Consider the following 13,664-nt stretch of genomic DNA (forward strand, 5'->3'; position numbering starts at 1 on the left):
CCTTTCTTTGTGTGTTTCTGCATTTATCCTTCAGCCTCTTCCTGTAGTTGCATAGTTCAAATACCTGCTTGACCAAGTGGGAGATTCACGGAGTTCTCTTTCATATTCACAGAGTTAGGATCAAAAGCAGGGAAAGTGCACTGTATAATGATGTGTGTGCATGTAATAGCTGTGTTGTTCCTCGTGTCTTAATAAAGCTTGTAGTCTCAAGTGTGGAGAAGATGCTTTATTGTGAGTTCGTTCAGTTTCCAGAGCTCGACCTAGAACTACCTTCCAGTGCTAACTACCAGCTTTGCTTGCTGTGTGTCCTGCTTACCAGCCCGCCTGCTGTGAAGAGTGTGTCCTCACTTCCTGTCCTGATCTATTTATATGGCTCTCCCGTGCTCCCTCTAGTGGTCGCTCAGTTGTGTTGCATCTGGTTAACTTGTGATCACCACATCCCCCTTTTTCTCTTAACATATTTTCTGAACATCGTTAAAGAAAATTGTACATCCTGTCCCAGTGTATTTATAGCTCTCCCGCTCGTGTTTGCTCTGTTGTTTTTGTATCTGGTCAATCTATGATCACCACATCCCCCTCTTTCTCATTACATAGTTTCTGTACATCATTAAGGAAAATTATACAAAACAGTAACTTATGATATGCGTATCTATACAAGTGATGATGCTATTGCCTTGGTTAACAAAGCCAATGTATTTATATGTCCAAACTTAATAAACACATTTATGAGTCCAAACTTGATGAATTTGTTCAGAGCTTTTTTCTTTTTCTTTTTGTTGTTGATGACGTGGTGATATTGATATTGCAAGTCCGCTGTGAATGTTGTTGGTGTTCCTTGTTATCTTAAGTACCCAATGCGTCATCCCGAGGTGTTTGCATGGTCACATCACTGATGTTGACTGGCATGGACTTTTTTTTGTGCTTGTGGTGTTGATTTATTGTCTCATCCGCCTTGGATGCTGGTGTGCTTGCTTGTTCTGGAGCAGACGTGAGTTTGTGCGATTCGTTGTCATCCCATGACATGTTTGTAGTCTTGTTATCGTTTTGCAGTGTGCTGTGGCATCGTCCATCATGTGCCAAGTAGTGCCATTGTGTACAAGTCGTTGTTTCATTGCTGTTGTTTCTGTCGTTCCTGTTTTTGTTGTTTCCGTTGCCGTACTTGTCGCTGTTTTTGTCGTTTCCGTCTTTGTTGTTGTCGCTATCTTTGCTCCTGACTTTGTTGTGTTTGTTGCCATTCTTGTTGTTTCTGCCTCTGTCGTTGTCGCTATCTTTGTGCCTGACGTTGTTGTTTGTCTTGTTGCGCTTCATGTTGCTTTTATTCTTGCTGTTGTCGTTCTCGTTTCTGCTGTGCTTCTTGCTATTGTTGTTTGTCTTGTCGCGCTTCATGTTGCTTTTCTTCTTGCTGTTGTCGTTCTCGTTTCTGCTGTGCTTCTTGCTATTGTTGTTGGTCTTGTCGCGCTTCATGTTGTTTTTGTTCTTGCTGTGTTTCTTTTGACTTTTGTTTTTCTTGTTATACTCTATGAGTGTCCCGAGTGGATAATTTGAGTCATTGAGCATTCCGTCTCGCGAGTGGTGCGAATGATCTGATGTTGCATCGGTGCAGGTGATATCAATCAGTTGTGGAGAATTGGATTCCGCATCTTTGCTTTCTTGGTGCTCGTCTTCTCGCGAGTGGTGCGAATGATCTGATGTTGCATCGGTGCAGGTGACATCAATCAGTTGTGGAGAATTGGATTCCGCATCTTTGCTTTCTTGGTGCTCGTCTTCCGGAGTCAAAGTCTTCTTGATTACATTTGACGCGGTGTCTGTGGACTCTCGGCGCTCCTCTTCTGGAGTCCAAATCTGCATGATTTCTTTTTGTTTGATGTCTCTGGACTCCAGGTGCTCCTCTTCTGGAGTCAGAATCTGCATGGTTTCTTTCGGCATTGTCTCTGTGGACTCCAGGTGCTCCTCTTCTGGAGTCAAAATCTGCATGTTTTCTTTTGGCGTTGTCTCTCTGGGCTCCAGGTGCTCCTCTTCTGGAGTCAAAATCTGCATGTTTTCTTTCGGCATCGTCTCTCTGGACTGTTGGGTGGCCCGACTCTGTGCTTCTGTACAGACAAGCTGAGAACTGTCAGTCTCACTGTGATCCTGTACGTCGAGTGCGAGCACCTTGTCACTGTTTTCGCTCTGTGCTTCGGTACAGACAAGCTGAGAACTGTCAGTCTCACTGTGATCCTGTACGTTGAGTGTGATCACCTTGTCACTGTCTTCGCATGCAGTGGGCAGAGGTGCATTGTCTTCTTCTTGTTCCTGTGAGCGTGTTGGACTTTCATAGTCCGCTCTTTCTTCTTGTTCCTGTGAGCGTGTTGGACTTTCATAGTCTGCTCTTTCTTCTTGTTCCTGTGAGCGTGTTGGACTTTCATAGTCTGCTTTTTCTTCTTGTTCCTGTGAGCGTGTTGGACTTTCATAGTCCGCTCTTTCTTCTTGTTCCTGTGAGCTTGGTAGACTTTCATAGTCTGCTTGCGGTTGCTCAGGTACAGCGGGTTTACCTTCATGGTCTTGTTCATGCTTGGTGTCCGCCCGGGAGTGTTTGCTTGCATCCCTGTTGGCGTCTTTCATCACTCGCACTGTGGAGCCTGTCATCGCTCGCTCCGTGGAGTCTTCCTGTGCTCTCTGTGTGGCGTCGTCTTCGTCTTGGGTATTGCTGTCATCCAATGTATCGACGAGCTGCCATGGCACCATGGTGTTGGATTCATCCACCATGAGTAGAGTCGTGTTGAGCTTTGCAACGGTGTCGCTGATGCTGTGATCAGCATGTCCAAATAACTCCTCCATGTCTGAGTAGTATTCTTTGAAACCCATTTCATCTTCGTTGGCTTCTTCTACCACGAGTTGATTCGTGTTGAACTTTGCGACCGTGTCGCTGATGCTGTGATAAGCATATCCGACTGACTCAGCTGTGTCTGAGTAGTATTCTCCGAAAACCAAATCATCCTGGTTGGATTCTTCTACCACGAGTTGATTCGTGTTGAACTTTGCGACCGTGTCGCTGATGCTGTGATAAGCATATCCGACTGACTCAGCCATGTCTGAGTAGTATTCTTTGAAAACCAAATCATCTTGGTTGGATTCATCTACCACGAGTTGGTTCGTGTTGTGCTTTGCGACCGTGTCGCTGATGCTGTGATAAGCATATCCGACTGACTCAGCTATGTCTGAGTAGTATTCTTCGAAAACCAAAGCATTTTGGTTGGATTCATCTACCACGAGTTGGTTCGTGTTGTACTTTGCGACCGTGTCGCTGATGCTGTGATAAGCATATCCGACTGACCCAGTCAGGTCTGAGAGGTAATCGTCGAAAAACAAATCATCTTTTGTTGTTTCGGAATTCTTTTTGTTCGCTTCACTGTGTGTGGTGAAGGCAGCTTTTTCCAAGGTTTTGTGCAAGTTGTTTTTCACTGTTGGTTTAAGTTCAGGCGTTTTTCTGTGTTCTGAGGCAAGAAAATTTGGTTTTACCACTTTAAGTGTCTTGTTTTCAATTTTCGGGCATTTCCCTTTTAAGTGGGCGTGGTCAGGATTCTCAGACGTCATGACGTCACGCGTAGGAACGACTTGCACATGCGCAAATCGGCTTTCTTTCCTTGTGCGGTTCGGTGTCCATTGCACATGCGCGGCTTGCGCATGCGCACGACGGTCCGCGACGAAGACTTTTTTTGACTGCGCATGCGCGGCTTGCGCATGCGCATAACGATCGGCGCCGCGATCTTTTGTAAACTGCGCATGCGCGACTTCCGGTTCCGGCGCATGCGCGACTTCCGGTTCCGGCGCATGCGCAGACGCGATTTGTAGTTCTTTGCTTACCAGAGACTGCAAAATGTGCTCCGACGCCATTTTATCGCGGATTTCAGCGTTTTTTCTTTCTAAAAGTTGTAAGTTACCTTTTCTTTCCGATCTGGACTGGATTTCAGCGTTTTGGCTTTGTGAAAAATTCATGTTATTTCTTCTTTTTGATCTGTACTGTGCATTCGCGATTTCCTGATCTTTTTGTGATTTTTTAAGTCTTGCATCACTCAGTCTCTGTGCAGGTTGGACTGTGAGCATGCCTTGCTGTTCAAATTTCTCACAGTACTCTTCAAATTTGTTTAGTAACGTTTGTAAGCTGTTCCTGTCTTCACCTTTTGAGTGTTTAAATCCATTATACACTTTCCTATTGACAGGCCCTTCGATGAGAATTGCTATTTTAATTTTGTCTGAGGCTTCTGCTACATCATTAGCTATGAGATAAAAATCGAACATTTGTTTAAACCTTTTCCAGACATTTCTTACATTACCAGTCGTGTCCAGCTGAGGTGGGTATCCATGCCACATCCTCGAATTAGCGATGTCTTCCCCAGTCAAATGTCCAGTAGGAGATTTCCATGCCATTTTGTGCTTTCTGTATCTGCAGCTGAGTTGTCCTGTCGTAAGCGTCCTGAAATCACTGCTGGTACCATGTGTTGTTCCTCGTGTCTTAATAAAGCTCGTAGTCTCAAGTGTGGAGAAGATGCTTTATTGTGAGTTCGTTCAGTTTCCAGAGCTCGACCTAGAACTACCTTCCAGTGCTAACTACCAGCTTTGCTTGCTGTGTGTCCTGCTTACCAGCCCGCCTGCTGTGAAGAGTGTGTCCTCACTTCCTGTCCTGATCTATTTATATGGCTCTCCCGTGCTCCCTCTAGTGGTCGCTCAGTTGTGTTGTATCTGGTTAACTTGTGATCACCACAATAGCTTTAAAGCAACTGGTTGAAGCCTCTGCTACAAAATTGGATAAAGGGATTTCATACTAGTGCATTACGCATCGGTAGCGGGTGTAACATCCAGGTCAGTGCGCTCAGGTGATACTCAGCGATGTCAGTATGCCACTTTAGCCTGTGCTTTCTTAATTGTCATGATGTGGAGCTGCCGGCACTGGACTGGGGTGGGCACAGTAAGAAGTCTCACAACATCATATTAAAGTCCAACGGTTTATTTGAAATCACAAGCTTTTGGAGCGCTCCTCCTTCACCTGATGAAGGAGCAGCACTCCGAAAGCTTGTGATTTCAAATAAACCGTTGGACTTTAATATGATGTTGTTGTTCTCGATTGTGGTTATATGTTTGCACTCAGTTTGGCAGCGAGACGGGTTAAGCGCAGGCAATTGCCTCCTCTATGAAAGGAGGAAGCAAAAATTGGAGCTTAAGAGGGAGATCTCTGGGAACAGCATAACTATCTATGGGTCCAAACCGCTCCACCACTGTGGGATTTTCTTGGGTCCGTTGTGAACCTTTGATAAGGTTTGCTTGCTATGATTAGTCAACATCTCCATTATTATTGTTTCATGTGACCCTCGGGATGGCCGAAGGTGAACTAGGTCATTTTTGACTATGACCGTCTTTGCCAAGCAATTCATATGTACCGGTACCTCTCACTGATTAATCTTTTGATGCATCCACCCTATGAAGTGGATTCACTGCAGGAATTCCTCAAGACAGTGTCTTGAGCCCAACCATCTTCCCCTGCCTCATCAATGACCTTTCTGCCATCATAAGGTAAGATCATAAGTGGGACCTTTGCCAATAATTGCATAGTGCTCAACACCATTCCCAACTCATAATGAAACTGCCTGTTCCTAAAATAGCAGGACCTGGACAACATTCTGGCTTGAGCTGTTAAGTGGCAAATTGTTTCTATTCTTTCACAGGATCTCGCCATCCCTGGCAACGGCAGCAATTGTTACTCATCCCTAAATGCTGTTGAGAAGGTGATGGTGGGTCACCTTCTTGAAATGCTGCAGTCTGTAGTGTATGGACCCACAGTGCCATTGGGAAGGAAGTTCCAGGTTTTTGACCAAGTGACAATAAAGGAATGGCAATACAGGTCCAAGTCATGGTAGTGTGCTACTTCGAGACAGTCTTCTTGCAAGTGGTGGTGTTTCAGTGCACCTGCTAACGTTATCCTTCTAGGTGGTAGAAGATGCAGATTCAGGTGTTGTGGAAGGAACCTTGGCGAGTTGCTACATCTTGTAAATGGTGCACATTGCTGCTACTATGCATTGGTGGTGGAGGGTGTGAATGTTTAAGATGGTGGATGGGGTGCCGATCAAATCACTGAGATACGCTCATCCAGGCAACTGGGAAGCATTTCATCACGCTCCTGACCTGTGCTTTGTAGATGGTGGACAGGCTTTGGGGAGTCAGAAAGTTAGGTACTTGCTACTGAATTCCCAGCCTCCAACTTGCTCTTGCAGCCACAGTATTTATGTGCCTAGTCCAGTTCAGTTTCTGGCCAATAGTGATTTCCAGGATGTTGATTGCGGGAGATTCAGATTGTGGGGGATTCAGCAATGGTAATGCCATTGAATGGCAATGGAGGTGGTTAGATTCTCTCTGTTGATGGTCATTGCTTGGCACTTGTGTGGCACAAATGTTGCTTGCCACTTATCAACCCAAGCCTACATAGAAACTTCAAAAATCGGGGCAGGAGTAAGCTATTCGGTCCTTTGAGTCTGCCCCGCATTGAAGAGGATCAGCCGTGATCACGTATCTCAACACTACACCCTTGCGCTCCCCCCCCCCCATACCCCTTGACACCTTTAGAATCTAGAAATCTACCTGTTTTATTCTTAAATATATGCAGTGATTTAGTCTCCGCATCCCTCTGTGGTAGAGAATTCTCATCTCAGTACTAAATGGCCTATCCCACATCCTGAGACTGTGCCCCCCCTCTCTTTTTAAAAAAATATTTTTATTCAAGGCATTTTCGTATATACAAACAGAATCCTATCTAAGATCAACCAAACAATTCAATACACAACCCCCCCCCCCCCCCCCCCCCAACCACTTCTCCTCTGACGCCAACCCCTCCTCACACCCCACTTCCCTGTTTTACCTCCCCCCCCCCCTCCCACTAACCCTTCAAACCTCCTTAAAGAAATCAATAAATGGCTTCCACCTCCGGGGAACCCATAAACCGACTCCCTCAAGACCTTCTCCAGGCATCGGGAATTCTGCCAGGTAGCTCGCCACACCCCCGCTTTCGGCAGCTCCCAGTTCCGCCACCCAAGCAAAATCCATCTCCAGGCTATCAGGGAGACAAAGGCCAAAACATCGTCCTCTCTCACTCCCTGGACTCCTGGGTCTTCCGACGCCCCAAATATCGCCACCCCTGCACTCGAAACCACCTCCACACCTAACACCTTAGTCATCACAAACAGGAACTCCTGCCAGAACCCCCTTAGTCTAGGGCATGCCCAGAACTTGTGAATGTGATTTGCGGGCCCCTCCGCACATCGCCCACACCTATTCTCTACCCCCCGCAAAGAACCTACTCATCTCACCACCGTCATAAGAGCCCTGTGTACCACCTTGAACTGAATGAGGCTTAGCCTCGCACATGACGTGGGTGCTTTTGCCCTCCGCCAGGCCTCCGCCCATGTCTCAGACCGCAACTCCCTTCACATGTCCTCCGCCCATTTCCTCCCCCGCCAGGGCTCCCTCCCACTTCCTCAACTCCTTATAAATATCCGACACTTGCCCCTCCCCTATTGCATCCTTCCACAGCACCTTGTCCTGCAACCCCAGAGGCGGCAGACCAGGAAAGGACGGCACCTCTCTCCTGACAATGACCACACCTGCAGCTACCGAAAGCCATTCTCCCTGGGCCTCATACATTTCCTCCAGGTCCTCCAACTCTGCAAATTTGCCACCGATAAACAGTTCGCCAAAGTACTCAATCCCTGCCTGCCACCACCCCTGAAACCTCGCATCCAGCCACGGCGGTGCAAACCTATGGTTATTACAGATCAGCACCGACACCACCACTGGGCTCGCAGAGTACCTGGCTGGTGAGGGTGGTAAAGGCATCAACAACAAAGCCCTTAAACATGTACCCCTGCACGACGTTGCCTCCATCTGTCCCCACACCGACCCCTCCCCCACGGCCCATTTCCTAACCATAGCAATATTTGCCGCCCAGTAGTAATTCATCATATTCAGCAATGCCACGCCTCCCCCTCGCCCCGTTCCAAGAAAACCCTCCTAAGCCGCGGGGTCTTCCTCACCACACCAATTCAGAGATCAGTCCATTGACCTTCCAAAAAAAAATGATTTGGGGACAACGATTGGGAGGTTCTGAAACATAAGCAGAAACCTTAGTTGCACCCGGCAGCACCTCCCACTTAAAGTCCGCCTTCATCTGCTCCATCAACCAAGCCAGGTTCAGCTTGTGCAACTGTGCCCAGCTCCTCGGCACCTGGATACCCAAATATCTAAAACTCACCCCATCTCCCTAAACGGCAGCACCCCAAGCCTCCTTTCCTGCTCTCTAGTCTCAATCGGGAACACTTCGCTTTTTTCCCATATTCAATTTGTGTCCCGAAAACCGGGCAAACTCCCCCAGGATCCCCATGTTGCCTCCGATGCTGCTCACCGGGTCTGAAATGTACAGTAACAGGTCGTCGGTATACAATGAGAACCTATGCTTGATCCCTCCCCTTCCCGCTCAATCCCTCTCCAGTCCCTCGATGCCCTGAGCACCATTGCAGGCGGCTATATTGCCAAGGTGAAGACCAACGGGGTGAGTGAATACCCCTGCCTCGTCACACAATGCAGCCCGAAGTACCCCAAACTCACATGGTTCATACGCACACTCGCAACCGGCTCCCTAGATAACAGTCGGATCCAATCTACAAACCCCTGCCTGAACCCAAATCGCCCCTGAACCTCCAACAAATATGCTCACTCCACCAATTCAAACGCTCTCCACGTCCATCGCCACCCCTCCCATCACCTCCTGCCCATCCAAAGGCACCATAATTACACTGGGTGGCCTACTCACATTCGCCTAAAGCTGCCTCCCCTTCACAAAACCCATTTGATCTTCGCCTATCACCCCAACACACAGTCCTCAATTCACGATGACAACACCTTCGCCTATAACTTGCCATCCACATTCAATAATGATACCGGGCGGTATAACCTGCACTACTCTGGATCCTTATCCTTCTTTAAAATCCGGGAAGTGGAAGTCTGCCATAATGTAGGGGGAGGTTCTCTTACCCCTCCCCCCTCCCCCTTGCTTCATTATATGCCCTCACCAGCAGTGTCCCCAGGTCCGCCCCAAACGTTTTATAGAACTCTACCAGTAACCCATCCGGCCCCAGAACCTTCCCTACCTGCATCCCCCCCATACTATCAACCACCTCCCTCAGCCCAATTGGGGTCCCCTGTCCCAGAACCAGCCCCCCCTCTACTTTGGGAAACTCTAACCCATTCAGGAACCGTCGAATCCCCTCCTCCTCGGCTGGGAGGTCTGACTTGTAGAGCCTTCTAAAATAGACTCGAACCGCCCCATTCACCTCCTCCGGATCTATAACCACCTTGCCCTTATCATTCCTAACTCTGCCGATCTCCATTGCCGCCTCTTGCTTTCTCAGCTGGTGGGCCAACATCCTACTCGCCTTTTCCCCATGTTCATAAACTGCACCTCTGGCCTTCCGCAGCTGCTCCACCACCTTTCCCACAGAAACTAGCCCAAACTCCATCTGGAACCTCTGCCTCCCCTTCAATAGCTCTGCCTTTGGTGCCTCCGAGTATCTCCTGTCCATCCTCAAGATCTCATTCACGAATCTTGCCCTTTTTTTCTCCTGCTCTGTTTTCTCCCTATGCGCCTGAATTGATATGAACTCCCCCCTGACCACCTACCGCCTTGAGTGCCCCCCACAGTGTGGCAGCTCTGACCTCCACAGCGTTGTGTAGCTCCATGTTGCCCCAAATGGCAGCCCTCACCTGCTTACACGCATCCTCATCTGCCAGCAACCCACATCCAACTTGGCTGTAACCCCCCCCGCCACATGCATCCCCACCCAGTGCGACGCGTGGTCGGAAACTACAATCGCCAAATTACTTTACTCGTTCATAGGATGTGGGTGTCGCTGGCTGGGCCAATACTTGTTGCTCATCCTTGAGGGCATTTAAGAGTCAACCGCATTGCTCTGGGTCTGCAGTCACATGTAGGCCAGATCAGGTACGGATGAAGATGTCCTTCCCTAAAAGACATTGGTGGACCAGATGGGTTTTTATGACAGTTGACAATGGTTTCATGGTCGTTATTAGACTTTTATTTCCAGATTTTTATTGAATTGAAATTCCACCATCTGCCCTGGTGGCATTCGAGCCCATGTCCTCAGAGCATTACCCCGGGCTTCTGGATTAATAGTCCAGTGACAATACCACGATGCCACTGCTACCCCCACCAACAGCGTCTTGTCCAGCTCGCAAAAATTAATCCGGGAGTACACTCGGTGCATTCGGCCTCCCGAATCTCCATGGCCCACCCCCCTCATGCGCTCCATAAACTGCTTCAGCTCCTTCGCCGACACCCTGGTCCAAACTCTGATCTGTGACAGTATTGAAATCACCTTCATGATCAACCAATGCAAGTGCGGATTCTTCCCTATCACTTGCCTCATAAAATCTACATAATCTCATTTTGGGGGCATAGACGTTCACCTGAACGACTTGCATCCCCTCCAACCTCCCACCAACCATCACATGCCTTCCCCACCACGCCCCTGTCCTTCCTCCATCCAGTTCCCCTCCCCGCCAACCAACCCAACCATCCATCCTTAAAGAGAAACAAAAGGCACACTCACCATCTTTGCTCCCCCATGAAAACCTGCCCCTGAAAAGCCACCACCAAGCACTGTAAAGAACACACAAAACTCCTTCAAAGTTCAATATACTCACACTCCTCACAGTCCCTTGTCCCTCATAAATTCCATTGCCTCCCCTGGCGTGTCAAAATAAAGCTCTTGCTTCTAAAAAGTCACCCGCCGGCGGGCTGGGTACAATACCGCAAAATTCACCTCCTGTTTGAAGAGGGCAGTCTTAATCTGGTTAAACCCGGCCGGCTTCTTCGTCAGCTCCACACCCAGGCCGCGGTACACCACAGCTCATTGCCTTCCCGGGTACATTTCCTGGTCTGCCTTGCCCACTGAAGGATCTTCTCCTTGTCCAGAAAGTGGTGCAACCGCACCACCATCGCCCTCGGTGGACCACTCGCCCGCCCACGCCCGCGGTCTCCTGCGCCTCCGGCCTCCTCAGAGTCCTGTGCGCTCGGTCCACCTCCAAAGGCCGATCAAAACCCCCTCCCCCATCAATTTCTCCAACATCCTTGCCACATACACCGCAGCCTCCGCACCTTCAATGTCTTCAGGCATCCCGACAATCCTTAGGTTTTGTCTTTTGGAGGGATTCTCCAAATCCTCTACCTTCTCCATCAGCCTTTTCTGGCTCTCCCGCATCACTTCGGCCTCAGCCATCAATGAGGCCAACTGCTCCTCTTGCTCCCTCACCGCCTCTTCCATTTTCTGGATCGCCAGGCCCTAGGACTCCAGCCTCTGCTCCACTCACTTGATCCCAGATGTCTGCGGTTCCAACACCTTGGCTGGGTCTTCCACGGCCTCTTTCCTCTGCTGCTAAAACTTATGATTCAGGAACTCTAACTGCTCTGTCGACCACTGGGCGGGCAGTGCAGCCCTCTTGTCCTCTGCTGTGTTTACCTGTGGCGCACCACGAAAACCCTCCTGCTCCCGCAGCTCTTTCTTCTTTGCACCACTGCTTGTCTGTGGATCCATCCGCCAGGCATACCAGAGGAGTGTTAGCTTCCTCAGGCACTCCTGCACCGTTTGCCGTCAAATACTTCAGGTGGGGAAAAGACCGAAAAAAATCCACCTTGAGCGGGAGCCACCAAATGTGCAACCACTCACTCTATGACATCCATCGGGTCCCTCTTTCCCCACCCCCTCCCACAGCTAGTCAGTACTTGGGTTATGTTTCACCTCAAATGCAATACAATGCGTAGCTCAAGCCTCTATGAAATAATTGGAAGCTGAAATCCTACAAATGCACAGAATAGATTTTTGGTGTCAAAGGAATGAACTTGGGAATGGGCTCTTCTATGCATTGGAAGAGGTGTCTCAGGGAGGACCTCACAGAATGGTACTTTTGTGTGGGTTCCGACATTATTCAGGGTGCCTTCAAATAGAGTGAAAAATCATGCTACGAGGATTGACAGAATACCTTTAGAAGATGCATTTAATTACTTTGCATTAAATCAATTCATGAACCCAACAATGGATTTTTTGTAATAAAACCTCAAATCAAATCCAACTGGATTTAGGAGTCTTGGGGGTTCATTCAAATGGTCCTGTTATCTTTACAACGGAAAAATGGAGTGCCATAAATGGAAGTAATTGTGGTTGTTTGCAGGTATACCCGCTAAAGTTTTTAACTGCTGTACAAGAGCCACACTCATATATTCTTTAGTGAATTTGACTTTGGGTAGTCTCATGCACAATATGTTGAATGTAGATAAATGTATACTGTTGCATTATTTCAATTGACAGAATGAAGCAAGTTTGTGTCCAACAATCAATCGGTTGCTCAATAGCATCAGTTTAAGATGGTGTAATTTCTTTCTGTTGTGCAATTGTAATGATTTATCCAGTTTTTAAAATCTAGCTGACTGTTAATGCCACTAATGGCTGTTGACTGATGGATAATTTGCTCTCAAAATTATTTTAGGGAATAACTTTCAGCCGCTTATTTTCCCAATGTTGTGTGCGTTTTTAATTTATGAAGTATCCTTTCAGAATAAGCAATGTAAAAGGTGTACTTTTCTAAAATGAGGAAAAGAATGCTTGAGTTTTGTGTTCTTTTAACGTCGTCATCTCAATTGAATACATAAGTACATCCTGATGTAATTAGACTTTGTTTTGTCCCGTCTGAATCTTAGGATGCTGATGTTAACTATTCAGTGACTAAATAACAGTGTAGCTAAATATTCAGTGGTTCAATATGTTTTCTAGTTAAATATTCAGTGATAACAACTAACTCAGATTGATGTTTGTAATGACAGGAACCCAGCATTTTATGTTCCATATTATTGCAAGTAACGGGAAGTAATTTCATCTTCTGTAAGAGTTTGCTTTGAAACGTCAGCTTTGATTCCAGTCAATGTTGTACTTCATCAGTTTATACATGTAGCTAACTGCATAGTGTCCTTCTCTACATAAGGTGGCACTGTTGGATCATATTCGTGGACTATGCAGCTGCTAATTGCTCTACAGCTGGTGCCTTTTACTCTTGGTCTCTTCACTTTTGTTTCTGACATGTGAAATCAAAGGAAAGCGTTGTAAATTGTTTAACACTTGAGTTACTTAAATGCTTGATGTTTAACAATTTAAAAATTCAAAAGTTCAGAGACAAATAAGTAACATAAACTTGCTGATGCAATGGGGAGGAAAGGACTGCTGTTGAATAGCAATTAAATTGTCCTGCTGTTATAAACATCTGTGAACACATACACTTTACAGAGCAATTTTAAAGTCTTGGTTTTCAGCTTCCTCCTCATTGAAATGGTGTCAATACCTTTTCAATTCTACACATTCCAGAATTGCTTAAATGTTGGCCTGAATCAGTTTTTACTGGTAAATGTTGGCCTAGGGATTAAAAGAAAGTATAGCCATGAAAAATAAGTGCAAAGGGATCTGGGAGAGAGTAGATGCCACAGTGGATGTTCACTGTGGTATCTGGGTGTGAAACAAATCCAAAGAGTTGACCTCAATATTTTCTCTTGCTGTCTTTCCCTCGCTCTGTTTTTCCCT

At 47.2% G+C, this 13,664-nt stretch overlaps 1 protein-coding gene across 2 annotated transcripts in view; it reads left to right on the plus strand.

Moving 5' to 3' along the window:
* Positions 1-13,664, plus strand: part of acbd6 (acyl-CoA binding domain containing 6) — a 571,355-nt gene that overhangs the window by 309,631 nt on the left and 248,060 nt on the right. The window lies entirely within an intron of this gene.

Source organism: Scyliorhinus canicula, chromosome 4 (assembly GCF_902713615.1).
Source record: "Scyliorhinus canicula chromosome 4, sScyCan1.1, whole genome shotgun sequence".
In the NCBI taxonomy this organism is placed as follows: domain Eukaryota; kingdom Metazoa; phylum Chordata; class Chondrichthyes; order Carcharhiniformes; family Scyliorhinidae; genus Scyliorhinus; species Scyliorhinus canicula.